This window comes from Gavia stellata, chromosome Z (genome assembly GCF_030936135.1).
Source record: "Gavia stellata isolate bGavSte3 chromosome Z, bGavSte3.hap2, whole genome shotgun sequence".
NCBI lineage: Eukaryota > Metazoa > Chordata > Aves > Gaviiformes > Gaviidae > Gavia > Gavia stellata.
This window is the reverse complement of record NC_082637.1, coordinates 77,348,306-77,364,748: the sequence shown is the minus strand read 5'-3', so window position 1 is coordinate 77,364,748 and position 16,443 is coordinate 77,348,306. Positions and strand designations below refer to the sequence as shown.

The following is a 16,443-nucleotide window of genomic DNA, read 5'->3' as shown; positions in this document are numbered from 1 at the left end:
GGGTCAGGAAATATTCCCAGTCATCCCACTGGGGCAAGATCAGAGCCCTGCCCATCCCCCCCAAAGCAGAAGATCTATCTGAATATATAAAAGAAAAAATCTCTATTTACAAATTTTCCATGCAAAAAATTTGGTAGATAGTACACTACCCTGAAGCATTTATCTTGCAGTGAAATCTTTTCCATATGCTGTTCTATCTTGCCTGTCACCCTGTCTCATACCCCTTTTGAGGACGACAAAAGCAGGCTGACCACAGTTATGCACTGGGTTCTACCAAAGGGCAGACAGTTCAAGCATCTGTAATTAACCTATGCATGTCTGCCTTTCTCCTTTACCTGCTCTGATGTTTATCCCCAGAAGGGACCTTCAGATATTTTACTGTGGCCACCGTGAAGGCTCTTCGGCGAGTATATTACTCCCAAAATTACAAGCTGTGCATTCTTTTTGGAATTGTTTTTGTCTTGGGGTTGTGGTTTTTATTGTTTTGGTTTTGGGGTTTCGTTTTTTTTGTTTGGTTGGTTGTTTATTCTGGCAAACTAAGAGTCTGATCCTGTGCCCATGAAGGTCAAATGCATTTTGTTGTTGACCTCAATGGCAGGCAAGGAAGGCAGGAGGACTCCCACTTCCTCAAGCATTTGCAGAGGTCCAACTCTGCTGCAGTCGGAAAGCCCCGACACCATTCTTTCTGCAACACATACCCATGTGATATCCCATCGTTGGTTACTCCTGGCAAAAGGTATTTGAAGAGACGACATTACAGCATTGATGGAAGCAGAACGGATTCTCGTTTAGCCCATCGTGACACTTCTTTTCAGATTAATGGAAATGATCAAGTACATCTTGAAGGGAAAATAACAAACATCTTCCCTTCTCTGTGTCAGTGGTAGCAAGATGTTCACTTAAAAGGTCTTTTCTAAGGCACATAAATATCCCATCATGAAGGCAGGAAACTAAACATTGCCGTATCTGATTAAAAATAAAAAAGATTTTTCTTGGCCTTTCTAGTCTTCTGTGTCCAAAACAATTAACTCCTTTCCCTCAGGATATTCTAGGGGATTTGTATCTTTACTATTCCAACTTCTGCTATCAGAAGAAAATGCCACATTTTACTAATAAATAGAAAACACATTTTGAAAGGACAAACCCATAGTATTTGGCATTGTAACATGTGAAATCATGAACACACTCACCCTAAGTCATGCCAATTACGGTACAAACTGGACTCACACTAGCAGCAGGCTAATCCACAAGGCATGCAGCAGCACACCAGGGTTCTCTGCATACTGCTCAGATGAGATAAAAACCGTGAAAGAATAATCAAGAGGCACTCATAATTTTCTATTAAAATCTCAACATTTTTGCTAAAAGTGCCACTACTGTGCTGCCCACAATTGAATCATGCTCCTTTTCCCTGTTAAACACAGGATACTGTTTCTCTCTCTGCTACACACTGCGGGACTTGAAATCTTATTTACCGTCAGACAAAACTTCCATTTAGTTTGTGTAGTTGTCCTTTTTAAGAATCCTGTCTGTACTTCCCTGACCTAGGTCAGTTTTCAAGATCCAGTGCAATTCTCTCGCTTGCTCAACCTTCTTTCATGATTATTTCCATATTGTATCTATTCCACACCCATCTCTTGAGCAGCATTTTCTCGGTGTTTTTCAAATCCAAAATGATACTTGATCTTCTCTTGAAGCCTCCTACTTCTCTGAAAAGCTTCTTCTGAGCTTTGTCTGAAAAGTCCAAAAAATTCTGCATGCCTTCCTCAGTTTTCCCATTTTCCTGCAGTTCCCCCTTTAAAGCCAACACGTCAGGTTGCCTTCCCATTACCATCCAGAATCTCTAGACTTATTTCAGTTATTATCTATCAGGAATGTAGCTTCTCCTAGTGACCTCCATTAATGCTTGCTTGTTAAGGGTTGCTTAGAGATGATCGTTGCTTTGCCACTCATTAAGGCCAGAGAACCTCTTCCCACTCTCACTTGGGGGAATGGGTGAACATCTGCCTTAATGCAAGGCGTGCTGGCTGGTACATGCATGTTTCTTCAGATGTATTAGGAGCTTCTTCAACAGAATGATCCAGTCAGCGTAAGATAAAATAACCAAACCAAACACACACACAAATTGCTTTAAAGCAGCTGTACTAACCACAGCAGCAGCTTCAAGAAACAACTGCAGGAGCAGCTCCACTGGGTTTTTTGAATTAGTGAGTGCCAGAACAGTAAGATATCCCTGAAAGTGAATGTCTAATTTCTCTGTTTCAAGTAAAAGCAAAGTGAACTAGGAAGACTCCTGAGCAATAATTCATGCCATCATCTAATTTCAACACTATCTCACTACTCTAAACTTCAAGAAAGAATCACCAGAAAATAAAGAGGGGGAAAAAACAGCTAGACACAGACTGCTGGAAAATAACGACAATCTGCTCAGGCTTATGTAAACAAGTTAACTACAATGTGGATGGTCTCTCATAGCACAACCACAAGGAAGCTGCTGTCATATGACAATGTTTTCATAATCTGCACTTTCATCGTAATGACTTCTGAAGTACCGAATACTTCTAAAATAAGTCATTTCAAGACAGTTTCTGGAACTCTCTTAAAATGATTTCTTTCTACTGACAGACATTAAATTTGAACAGGGAGAAAACAGGGAGAAAAGTTCAAAGTCACCATGGATAGCTCATAATTTAAGATGCATCATTAACTGTTGCCAGCATTGTGCGTGCATGATGTGTGTAAAAGAAGCAAGTATGGTGCATGCTTTTGTCTTCCTCCGTTATAAAAAAACTAAGCAAGAAGCAGCTCATTAAAATTATTCTGAACACTGGGATTGCAAGAAGCAGTTTTCACAACACAGAGCCAAGACGGAGGCATTGCCTCACACTGGTAGTTGACAGAATTTAACTCCCAGTGCATTCTCATCACTGTTTTGCTTACTAATCATTGCCTACTATTGTCTTCTTTAATGAAGTCACTTGTATAAATCACCATAAAAGATATCAGGATGCTTTTCTGCAGCTATCACTCCTCAGCGGGAAAAGCAGCAAGAACTTATCATCTCAACAACTTGCAAACAGACATTTATTATTTATTTCCAAGAAGAAAAAACAAAGTGATACAATTCAACACTTCCACGGATCAGCAACAGAGACTCCATTTCCTAACTCTACCTGACATGGTCCACCTTTTGTTGAAAACTCAGAAAAGTAGTAGTATGCTGGCAGTATTCTGAAACAAGTTTGTATTTAAACATTCAGGCAATATCCTTTTCACTAGATAAAAAACATCTGGATGATAATGGAATGTCACAATTCTCTAAACAGCTTTGAGGGGGGCCAGCGTTAAAGCAAATACTTCTCCCCCCTCCCCCCCCCCCCCCGCCCCGCATCCACAAAACAGATGTTCAATCTTCAGTCAGAATGAACCACCACAAAATACAATAATCTAGAAATGCTGAAGCCAAGAAGTCCACAACTAAGCAAGCCAAACCCCAAACCCCAAATTACAAGCGTACCATCCTAGTATAGACCTACATGGACCCCGACCAATGGTGTGCAAACAGGAGTTTAATTAAGTTTGTCTGAAATAGAAATTTGCCAACCACCCCGCACAAAAAAAGTACATTAAAGACCGCAAGGCATCAGCTTAACGTGGTTCAGGCCAGCACCAATGCAGACACAGTAACTGTTTATCAGCCCCTCAAACTAGAAATAACAGTCATGCTGCTTCAGAAATATTTTTGTAACATCTGCATCAGTTCAACTGACTGCTCTCCAGGCAATTTCTGCAGTGCTGTATTTTGCATAGTTAAGCTGAATGAAGTTTGAAAGAATTTAGAATTGACAATAAGAAAGAATTATCTTAATGACAGGGTTTAAATTCCCTATTCTCACGTCACTGCTTTTTCCCAAGGCCACAAACAAACTTATCTGATGGACAGCAGTGACCCAGAAATAAGATCCTACCTTTGATCTTGCCACGATGGAGGGGGAGCAAACCCAGTAGCTCAAGACAACAAAAATCCTAATGTTGACAAATGAAAGGTAATTACTTCTTGCCCACCATGCGAGTCTCTGGTGTGCTTGGGACAATACACCCAGAATTTGTGAGTCCATGCTGTAAAATCGGGGCTGGTTACTAGTATCTTGGCAGAGATCGAAAGGGCTTCCTTATCCCCACAGTCTGCACCGTATTCCCCACCGTCTACAGCATCCCAACTCAACCAGCTGGTGTTTTTGAGGAACAACTTTCAGGGATGATCAGGTAGTATAACACACTCCCGAAAATATCCTGGGAGCAGCAGCAACTGTCAGGGATGCTTAGCACAGAGCTGCAGCAGAGTACTGGCTTTTGGCCTCAGGTAGCTCATGCTGATCATTCCATGAATTCAAGATTTATAAATGCAAAGCAGTTCTGAAATATGCGCTGAAAGGAGATAGACGAAGAAAACACCAAGATTTCATCACCTTTCCCTCTGACCCTTCCCCTCTCAATTATCAAGTGAAGTTTAATGCAACTTAGCTTGCTGCCTATCTGAATAAGCAGGTAAACACAGAGGATTAGCACGCAGCTTGACTAACTCACTTTAAGAATTGACTTGGATTAACTCTGAGTTGTGTTTAGCAGACAAGCTTTTAGTGCATACGAGAGGTCACATGAATTAGGTAGGTTGTTGTAAATTCACACCATACTTCAGTGATTACTGACTAGGTCCTCAGCATACATACCGCCCAACAGAAACAATAAATATTTCAATCAGAATATTTAGGAGTACCAAGAATTCAAGAGGAAAATGAAAAGCCAGGAGGCAGAATGCAGTCATTGGAAAAACAGAACAACAAAAAATCTTCTAATACATACGGTGACAGAAAAGTTAGTGTCCAAGCGCTATCTAGTCCGTCTCACCACTTTTCAGATACACTCCTTTTGCACATCTTTTAAAGAGCAAGAAAGAAGAAAAAGCAATCCTGTTGGAGAAGAGTGCAACTGAATAGCAATGGATTATTCTTAAAGGAAAAAGAAAAACAAAACTAAATAGTAGTTTGCCTCAAACTCTCACCTTGGAACTTGGTGCATGTTATCATGGGTACAAGCATTACACACACACACACTTCAAAGCCTCCTTAAGACAGTTTGCAACAAAAGCATAAGCCATAAAGCATTACTCAGGAACCACTTAGACTCTTTTTTTGTGACTACACAAATAAACTAAGTCATCCAAGGGATCCAGGCCACAAAAGGAGAACGTACTGAAATCCACCCACAAACCAGATTTTTTTAGGCATCCCACAATCACAACGCACCAGCTGTGTCCACGACACCAAAGCTAAAGGCCCATGCAGAGCTCCTCTGATCCCTGACAAAGCCCACTTAGGCATGCTGGGTCTGATTTTCGGCCTCTCCCGCTGCTCTCTAGGTCAGCCAACCTTACACAAACACGCATCACGGCGTGCTGGCAGAATTGACTCCGTTTTGGAGAAACCCAATGTCTGTTACTCGGTCAGCCCCTGCGTAAGGCCACTGCTGGGTCTCGTCTGCCTTTGGTCCCGCAGCAGCCTCCTTCCAAAGATGCTCCACTTAACCCAACAGGCAACACTGCCAGCCCTGACGAGTAAAGCAATGTAAGTAACCAAATCCTCAAAGTTTCCCAGTGTAGCTATACTGGCATCCCCCTCTAGTGGAGACGCAGCTTACACCAGCAAGAGTCCCCACTGCAGGGTCTCAGGGGGGAAGTTAATCAAACCACAAGCGGAACGGTCAGGGGGAGATACGAGGCACGGGATGACATCTGGCACAATTACAGAAGGCAGATGCACAGCAGCCTCGCGTTCGAGTTTGCTACTGACACAGAAATGTCACCTCATCTTGGTAGCTCCAAGGAAAGTCAGTATTTTCTCTCCCTCCTTTTCCACATGCCTGTGAAAGCAAAGCACGAAGGACCAGGGCGTGGCTTCAACGCCGAAGTCCTTCCCGCAGCTTTGTGCCACTGTCCTGAAGGAAAAAGCAACATCTTTCCCACAAGAATCATACCAAGAGTCCCTTCACAGAGTCTTCACGGCATATTTAGAAAAATTTAGAGAGGAGAACTCAAAAAGCAGTAAACAAGTCTCTCAACAAAGAACTTTGTCATTAAAATCTGGGCAACGGGCTTCTGTTTGTAAGAAACTTTGTGGAGGAGATGCTAAGGACAGAAATATGCAGGACCATGGCAGAAGTGTTTGTTCAGCCGTATTAGTTTTAAGGCATTTATGTGTTCGACAATCATGTAATTCCCTCCTGTCATCAGGTTGTCATTGGCATGCACATCTCTCCCTGCATTTTTTTCCTCTAGGCTGAACCTCTTAAGATGCTTTTGCTTGTGAAACGTAAGCAACCCAAGGCAGGGAACAGAAACATACCGTACTTCTTGGAGAACCAGGCACTAAGCTATGCTATTCCTATCAACTGTTTGCAAAATTGCATTAATTCTAGAGACCTGTTTTAAGTCTATTCACTAGTTACCAGAATTGCCGTGATCACAGTAATACCCTGACGTCTCAGTCAGCTTCCAGTCTCACTTGCACGGGGTGTTTGAAATAGGACACTGCAACTGCCGTAAACAAGAAGCTGGAAGACTAGGGGAGCAAGCAGATGAATTCAGAAAAGTCTTCTCTAGTTTGCAAGGTTTCCATATGGGGAGATGGACTGCTCTGAGGCGAAGTTTTCATCAGGTCCATCCAAAGCTTTAGGAGGAGCAAAGTGAACCTGATGCATTGCCAGCCACATCAGGACAGCTCTCAAAGCCCTGCGCACAACCGCGCTCAGGGCAGGTCAAAGGCACCCTTGGCTCCTCTCCGCAGCATTGCTGTCCACGTCTGCCACATTTTGGGAGGGACAGCAAGCAAAAGACCACTAAACTCCATAGGCATTTATAATGGTATCTTTCAACTACAACACATCACATTCAAGATGGTATTCCTTGAACATCGGGTACCTATCCAGACATCAGTTTGCCTGAAGTTGGTTACCCCATTGCAACATCTCAGGAAAACAATTGGTGAAGCCTGTTTCCTTGACAAGAGGAACGAGGGAGCAGTGACCCTGTTGGAGCACTGGCCTTGTGTCTGCAAGAGCGTAGCAGTAAGTGGGGGGGACATGTGGATAGGAACAGCTGAACGCCCCGAAGAATCCTTCACCAAAAGCCAAGGCTTCACTCCTCGACCGAATCTAATGCTTATGCTGATGGTAATCACATGCTCAAACGTGACTGCTAGCAGGTCCTAGGTGTTACCGAGCCATATAGGACAACATGCTCTTAGTAGCTTGGCTGGCTCCTCCTGACAAGACAGTAGTGTACGGGGACGTTCTCAGCCTGGACCCAGGGAACATTCAAGTTATTCTCCTGTACCAATAATTTGCCAATCAGATACTTCAGCAGAGCTGTGTACACATTTGCAAAGACATCTTCCAAGTGCAATAGTCAGTGACATGCAACGCAGTATCAATACAGAATTTACTGTGCAGCACTCTCCTTTGGGATTTACAGGCTCATCATCATCAGTCTGAATCTATTCTGGTCTATTGCACATTCCCCTACCAATTTCCCAAACGCTTTTGCATGTCAATAATTAGTTATAAATGTTCAAAACTAGCAGGCAACTACAGAAATGTACTACAAAGTTTAATCCTATAAGGACAACCTGAGGCAAAGTGGCCAAATTGCCCCTTTACATCCTACATTACAGCTTCATTACTACATCAAAGCAACATATTTCTACCGCAGCTCATCTCAGGACTGTACATATCTTGTAAAGCTACTGACCCAGTCTCTACAGAAAATAGCTGAAAAAATACTTGTCACAATAGGCATGGAAACAGCAACTGCACAAGAAGTACATAATTCACTTCTAACTGGAGTGTCAATGAATGCGCCCAGAAACGTCTGGGTAGAAAAGCAAACACCCCCCTCCACCAGCCTTTGCTACTACTTCATATTTGGTTACAAGTAACTGAAAATTGTAAAATATCGACAAAATCTTCAAGGTGCAAGGACCCAAGAAGTGACATCACAGCTGCACAATAAGGGATTGGAAAAAACACAGTAACCACAAGAAAACTGGTGGTGCATTCCTTCCCCCCCACCCCGCCGGGCCGCTCTGCGATCTCAGGAATTCCAACTAAGCCTTGGTCTTCGTGCAATGAGTTGGGCGGTTAAGCACCCCTTGACCAGACCAGGAGCTCTGGCATGGCTAAGGTGGGGAGCAGCACTGACCATACCGAGCACTCCTGTTACCTGGCCGAGGCGGGTAATGAGAGCCAGAATAATGGAATAATCAATCATCCCCTGACAGCTCTGGAACATTCCTTATCTGGATTGTAGCCCAAGTGGAACAACATCATTGTTACTGAAATTCCAATAATTTGCTGATGGCTAAAGCCAATCATCTTACAAAGCTATAAACAGTGGTCCCAAGCGAAACCCTTTGAGAGCTCTCCTGGACTGCAGCGGGCTGTGACCAGCATCCCCCTCCGAGTGGGACGCCTCTCAGAGTTCGTGAACTCTCCAGCTTGTGAAATTCGGATGACTGCTGCTGAAAGCTGGTGACAGGACCGGGGCTGAAGCCCTTTCCTCCTCAAGGCTCAACCCTCATCCGTTGGGAAATGCTGAGACATTTGAAGTGACTATTTCACGGAACTCAAGGGGAATTTTTAGCAGGTATACCTTTGTACATACACGTTTATCTTTGTGTCTGTGTGCGTGCATATGTGAATCAATCTGAGTACTGCATAGCAAGTATAATACTAAAATTCCAAATCTGTAATCAAGCCACTGTTGTGATTGTAGTAAATTCTATTAACTCACTCTGCAAATATTAAACTAATCATTGATTAAGTGTTGCTAAAATCTTGTGATCCACCTTAAGGGATCCCACCAAGAAAGTCAGTGAGCACCTGATACGGGCCCAGGAACTGAAGGAATACCATGTCTTGACCACAGTAACTACCACCACAGTCCCCCTCAGTGCAAGGAAAGTGCCAGTGCCCCTTCTAGGGGCAAGGTGACCTCCTCCTGACACAGCTTGAGATATTAACCCCCATCCTTCACCAAGGAGGACTTCTGCCAGCCATTTGAGGGCCAGCAGCTGTAGCTGATGCTGCTGCTCGACAATTTGCTTCTCCTTGCCCCAAGGCAGCAGGAGAGCGGAGATGCTCACCACCCACCAGGCTGCTGTGCAGAAAGCTGAAGAGACAGCGACCGCCACACCGGTGGCATCCCTGGGGCCCGGATCAGCCTTTCCACCTCGCTCACTGCCGGCAAAGCCGATTCAGAAATGAGCAGCAAGCAAACTTGGGCTTTCTTCTGCACCAGCATCCTGCTGACACCTGCAGCCTGGCTGGGGATGGGAAGGAAAGGGGAAGGCACGTTGCCCTTCACACACTGCAGCTACCTAACACCACCCCGGTTCTCTCGCTCCATCACCAGCAGTGGCTGAAGGCTTCGGGACACCGTCCTGCAGGTCTGATGTCCATGATGGGTCAAAAGCAGATTGCATTATCTGTGACTAAACATTTAGTGAAATCCAGTGGCTATGGACCCTTTACCAATGCCCCGTTGCAACAGACAAAACAACACTTGCCATGCCTGCAAGGTATGTAGCTATCTCCTCCTGAGAGGTGAGCCGTCTTTCTCCTTGCCTGCAAGCACCAACCTGAAGTATAACCACCTAACAAATAGACGTGACCCGCACAGCATCTCCCTTGACTTCTCAGATACCAGTAAGTCTTTGCTGGAGTTCGTGTTAAGCACAGTGTTCTTCAATAATCACCCACCCATCCAAAGAAGATACAAATTTCTCTATGCAGTAAACATTCAATACTCATCCAACACTTTTTTGCATTAAACAGAGATGCAGCTAACTTGTCACAATTAAAAAAAGGATACTGCTTTAGTTATTCATACATTTTTCCATCTAGGCTGAAAACGATCATCCCCAAATGGACAAAGAACTTCTAAGAAAAGTCTCTGCAAACTGCTCCCATAAATAATGTACTGGCACCATTTTCTGTTTGACATACATGCCCTGAAAAGAGGGGGAGGAGGGAGGGAAAGGGGCTTACAATGAAAAACAGTATGCATTTCCTTTGCCAGATTTTTACCACTCTTAAGATCTCCAGCATTTTGTACAGAAAGAGCTTGCCTTTGATGTCAATCCAATGCTTTTTTGCTTGCTCCTGCAAGCACTGCAGTATGCAATACATTTTCTAGCTGGCAAAGAAATCGATGTACTGTCTAGAGAGTGCCTGTGAAATTCACCCGACTCATTAGGTCACTGTGGCGTGTAAATTCCTAAAGAAAAGGCTAAATGGTGTGTAGGCCTTATGGTGGCATATTACAGAGAGTTGAAGTTCATCATATACAACTATCAAACTCATCAGCACTTTTTCCAGCAGTTTCAAAAATCCGCTTCAGGAGATATCTGCCTACTATTCACAGTCAGAAGCAAAAGCAGAAAGATAATATTAGGCTCGCATGCTTGGCACCTTTATACTTTTAAATAGAAGGTAAAAGCACCTCCATATTTTATCTAGAGTATGCCACGTGGAAGCCAAAAAAAACAAAGCAGTTCCAATGCCTCTCAAGTTAAAGTAATTTAAAATAAAAATAATGCAGTTGGCACAAAACTGTAATGCAGTTCTCACCAATACAGTACCTGTGCCCCCAAAACATGTTTCCTCCTAAAAGAGATGCAGCCTTCCCACTTTTGCAACTGGAAGCATTTCTTCTGCCATCAATCCATGCTATTTACCACCACCTCAGCAGCAGACCACGATGTGATCCGTGGGTGAGAAACAGTGAGGGGCAACATTTACCTCCCATTTCCCCAGCAGGAACAACAGCCAGGCCATCATCCAACTCCACCAGCAATAATCTTCAAGGTGTTCGGAAAGCAAAGCACTCTCCACACGCCCCAGCCCAGGACACCATCCAGGCTCTTCATCCCAGGAGTGGCCTGAAGGAGGAGGGACATGGTTTGCCCCCCCAGCAGTGCTGCTGGCAGGGGCACCACGTGCCTTACCCAGGCTCCTTGAACCACAGCGGCCATGCGAGTCTGTGGCTGTTCTCGTCTGCCAGAAGCAGAGGAAGAAGGGTCACTTTCTTTTTAAGAAGAAATGCTTCTCTACCCTGGGGTAAATGTGCCAATGCTTACCCGTTTATGTGCACTAACATAATTGCCTACATTATGTGGGTCAAGAAGGAGCAGTAGATGTAGGACTGAGAAAAATGTGTTTAACAAACTAGTCCAGGCTGTGCCTGTCAGGAAATTCTGGAGACTTTGCACTGATCTGGGCAAGGCTATTGTTCCTCTATACAGAAATGCAATGCCTTAACCATCTCAAAAGGTCTTTTTCAAGAGCTCGTTAGAGAAATGCAGTAATCATGGAATTGCCATGTGGGATACAGACACACATACACTACCTAAACTGGCACTAAATAGGCTCTTTTCCTTACCGGTGCTAAATGTTGCAGAAATAGAAACTACATTTTCAAGAATAAGAGGCACCAATCATTAAAAAATAGAAACTGATCCCAGAGTGCAACCTTCAGCCAAACAATGACCAAGACTTTGCAAGCCAGGTGTGCTGTTAATCAGATCGGGTGTGGGGGAAGAGTGTCAGGCAGACAAGAAACAGCAATGGATGAGAGAAGGAGACATCTGGATACACAAAGGCAGGCACTTCTCAGAAATCTCCTCTAGCCTCATTAAAAAAAACCAAAACAAGGCACCAGTCCTGCTTCAGATGTTCACTGTCATTTGCTTCAGTATGGCAATGAAGGTGTGAGAATGCACAGGCAATGCTTTTACTTGTTTTAAAGCAACTAAGCTTGGAAGATGAATGAAGAAACCCAAAATTCAAGTCCCCTGAAATGTAAGCAGAACAACAGCTCTTATTCCCTTGATAATGCTTTTGTCTGCCCTGGGAATAATTTTCTATTTCTGTCAAAGCAACACATCAGCCTTGTGCCTGATCCAAAGCTGTTCAATGCCAATACGGATTTTACCATTGACATCTACGGGCCATGGACGAAGCCTTAAGCTTCTGAGTTAGCTATGAAGGAAACTCATGGAAAACACAAAATGGGTAACCTCACCCCTAATGCTGCACCACTGAGGAGTGTCACATTTCTGCAGTATCATCTCGCGACACACAGAAAAGCAAAGCCAGAAATATACATGGGATGCTACATAATCACCACCAGTTCAAGCCATTACCACCTCAAGTCCCTTATGATCAGACCTTTCTGGAGAGCAGTGGGCAGTGTTCTCCCTTCAAATTATCATTAAATCCTAAGACTTCAGATAGGGACCTTACCTGAAGGGAAAGCAACCTTAAAGAAAAGGACAGAGGAATTAAAAAAAAAAAGAAAAAAGAAGAAGAGTGCAAATAGTTTTTCAGCTATTAGCATTGTGTTTTGATAACTTCTGTGTTTTTGTTTATTTTTTTACAACCACACTGCTTACTTTTTTAGAAGTTTGTTTCCTTTTCTTTTCCTACTACTAAACTGTTAAAAAAAAATGGTAACCCATTGTGAAGGAAGAAGCAGTGAAATACACTACATATAAAGAACTAATCCACAAACTAAAGACACTGAAGGGATCAAATATTGTTTGCTCTATCCTCCTTTCAGTAAAACAGTCATATGCTTCTTTTCCCTAGTATTTCCTGTAGCAGTTGCAGTTCAAATAACCCTTTTAGATGGATTTAAAATGAATTTAAGTGTCCCTTATATTACATGCACTTTTCTTTATGAAAGGGAGGAAATCCCACAAATGTAGCAAATTCCAATAGGGGGGGGTGGGGGGAGAAATGATAACAAAAAGGACCACAGCCTCGCAGTACAACCTGTTCCCGCTCTCAGATTCTGCTAGGTGTCCTTGGACCATCACCAAGACCATGAGTAATGGCTGTGAGAGCTCCCCATCCATCCCTGTCGGCGACAGGGCTGCACTGGGTTTTCCCCTGCGCCCATACAATAAAGAAGCCACATCCACAGAAGAGGACACGGTAAGAGCGCCCAGCAAGTGCTGGCTGGTCACCACCTAGAGGTGCTCCAAGCCAGCTCCTCAGACATCTGGAGGAGGCAGCTTACCTCTGAGAGCTAATGCACAAAACTGCTGGGTACTCAAAGGTAAGATGGTGGTGGTCTCCCAAAGACAAAAGCTACTCAGAAAAAACACTTGCCTTTCGGTTTAAACCTCTGGATGTCGGAGAAAGCAAGCTCAATACGGAGAGGCTACTAAGAAACTATTAACTATTCATTAAGGTGTTATTAAAGGCTCGTCACGCAACGTGAAAGCCAACCCTACGTAAGTCCTATCTAAGTTTCAGCTCCAGAGCAAAACACTTTCTTCAACACCCCCTCCCCACCCCGGATTCCCCACATTATATTTTAGTTACAGTCTGCCAGAGTTACTGATGAAAACTACGCAGCCGTAAGTATCTTTGCACACAGTGATAAGATTGTTACTCACACGTTTAGTTCACATATTATAGCTGGGTACACAGTGTAGCGTTACTTCAATTTTGCATTTCCCATATGTTTTGTCTCAGAAGCTGTTTAACCTTTCCACCCTCAATATTTATTTTGAAGAGGGGAGGAAAAGAAAGCAGACACCGGTCAGTATTTTCGTCTCTCCAACCAGCACTGTTACCGGTAACTTCTCAGAACAAGGTTTATAGCAGCCAAGGGTCTAACTATGCAACCTGTAATAGGGAGTGATAAGTACAAAATCATACTGAGCGTGAAACGTATTTCCCAGTATTCCTAAATAACATTTCCTTAGTTATTTGCAGCTGAAAAGACAGAACAACCATAGCTCATGTACAACTGCACAGGATGAGACAGTGTCAATCTTTTCTGAGAAAGACAGCATTTGATTTTGTGTAGTTAATATTTAATAAAAACAACAGTAAAACACAGGCCTATCAAGTTGCTTTGTAAGTCCAAGCACATATCAGTTAAGGAGAAACATACGGCACGCCTACAGCCAGTATTAGCAAGCCGCAGGACAGAACTTCACTTACGCCTGTGCACAGAGTACCGCTTCAGTCCACTGCTGAAATTGCCAACACGTACTATTTTAGTACTGCAGCATACCCCATCCTCGCACAAGAGTAACAGGCTGCACGGCACACAGTCCTGGCTGCCAAATTGAAACATGACTCTCAGACCTGAGAGTGACTCATTTTAGACCAAATGGTACAACACACCAAACCTGACTTAGCATGCAAGAGGCTTTCTTTGAAAAGATAGAGTTGCAGCAGTTGTCAGTAGTAAAAGACTACAGCTACCCCAATTCCCCAACACTTTGGGAACACAGGTTGCCTACAGAGGGTCCCACAAGCTATTTTGCCTTGAATCTTCAAAAAAATTGCAGCAAAGAAGGAACTAAAAAAAAAAAAAGGGAGGGGGAAGGATTTGAGCAGCTTCTAATTTATTCACCGACAACTGAAATCAGAAAAGTGTAAGCTTGTTTCACAGAGAAATCCACAAGAAAAAGAAGTTCAGACATTCAAACATTTTTCTGATGAAGCGCTATACAGAAAACTTTTCACACATTTCCTAGGAAGAAGCTTTTTTTTGGGGGGGGGGGGGGGGGGGGGGAGGGAGGGTGGTGTCCCGTTGTGGAACTATTTAAAAAGAACATGCAGAAAGGAGCAAGAGGAAGAAAATTGGTCCCTCTGGTTCCACCTCTCTCTTCTCACTTCAGTTTGCTAACGGCTTTTGTCCTAAAGTTTCCCTCCTGCTCCCCACCCTCCAGGTCTTTCTCTATCCGTACCCTCGTGCTTGTCATTCATCCTCTCCCTGTCCTTTACCTTTGTCAACACCATGGATACACGGATACAGCTCCCGTCTGACTTTAGCAGGCTCTTCGTCCAAAGGACTGAGGAAGTCAGGAGAGAGAGGTGGCAACCATTTTTTTAGCTAGGACTTTTTCCACTGCCTTAATTTGGTAGAAATAAATCCGAAGAGACTTAACGGGGGAAGGAAGGAAGAAAATCAGGACAGGCCGTAAGTAAGCGAACAATGGCAGTACTGTTAGTGTCCCTTAATCAAACAAGTGTCCATTACTTATTCCAGGCCAACCTCAGAGATGTTAGTCCGGCAGAAACAGCAGCCTGACCCGACGCCAACGGCCCATTAAAGCCCAACTCTAACGAGTCCTTTGCCGGACCCTGCCGCTGGCAAACGCGCGCCTCCTCCCTACAGTACTCGCACACCCGCGGAAGTTAGCGCCAGTTTCAGAAATACTAGAGAAAACACCCAAAAAGAGGAGGAAAAAAGGCGCCATGGACGCGGAGCCCGCGGGGAAGGGGACGCGGGCACCTTCTCCCGAGCGGGCACGGCGGGACCCCCCGCCCCGCTCCGCTCCGCTCCGCTCCCCGGGCCCGCCGCGGGGCGCTTACCTGCGGGGGCTGCGCGGGGCTGCGCGGGCGCGGCTGGACGGAGCGCGGCGCCGCCGCCGCCGGCGCGCACAGAGGGAGGGATGGATGGGGGGGAGGGACGGGCTCCCTCCGCCCCCGCTCCGCCCGCCTCCGCCGGGCGGGGGCCCAGGTGCGCCCCGCGCCGCCCCGCCCCGCCCCGCCGGACCCCGCTCCTGCCCCGCCGGCGGCCCCCGGCGGGGGAAGGCGGGGAGCGGGGCGGCGCGCAGGGAGCGCCGGCATCCCCGCTCTCCTCCCGGCCGCGGGGCTCGCAGTGGCCGGCTCTTCAGAGCAGAGCTCGGCCGGTCGCCAACGCTACCTAGAGGGAGGGCTGTGGGGTTTCGGGGCGAAGGCTGCTCGGCGGCGGTGTGCAGATGTTTCTGGAGCAACAGGACTCCTCCTCCTGCGAAAGTGTTTGGACCTCCTGCCGATGTCGGCAAGAACCGTTTGTGAGCCCCAGTTATAGGAAAAATCAGACTCTAGGGTCAGCAAGCCCTTATAGCTGGAAAGGGGCAGGGTTGCACAATGGATACTTTTCCAGACTTAGAAGAGTTACTTTACTATACAAAACCAGGTTCAAATTACTTCTTCTCTCCCCCTCTACCCCGCCATCAGTTTTTACTGTGAAATGGTCTGATTTAGTTGCATTACAGTAGCATCTAGAGGCCACTTTTGCATGTGCATGCATCAAGTGAAAAGACACTGTATGCTGCACAGCACTTAGTGTTCAGCGGCTGAAATGGTTAGGCGTTCCTGCACCCCTGTAAAGATATTTCTAGAGAGATTACTTACAGCTATACAAGCCAGCAATGCCTCCAGCAGTACAAAAGCCCATAATGAAAGACCAAGCTCTTTTACAGTACTCCTTGTGTTTTCTGAGGAATTTTTCAGAGACCTACCACCCCAAGAATGCAGGAACATGTTTCAGTGGGACAGTGCAGGTATGAAGGTGCTTGGTGGGAAGAGCTACTGCAT

At 45.1% G+C, this 16,443-nt stretch overlaps 1 protein-coding gene across 1 annotated transcript in view; it reads right to left on the bottom strand.

Annotated features, from left to right (window-relative positions):
* Nucleotides 1-15,479, bottom strand: part of LPAR1 (lysophosphatidic acid receptor 1) — a 77,017-nt gene extending 61,538 nt beyond the window's left edge. Inside the window, exon 1 of the mRNA XM_059833839.1 lies at nucleotides 15,454-15,479. The gene's annotated coding sequence lies outside the window, so the exon portion shown is untranslated. The remainder of the gene's footprint in view (nucleotides 1-15,453) is intronic.
* Between the last annotated feature and the right edge of the window lie 964 nt (nucleotides 15,480-16,443).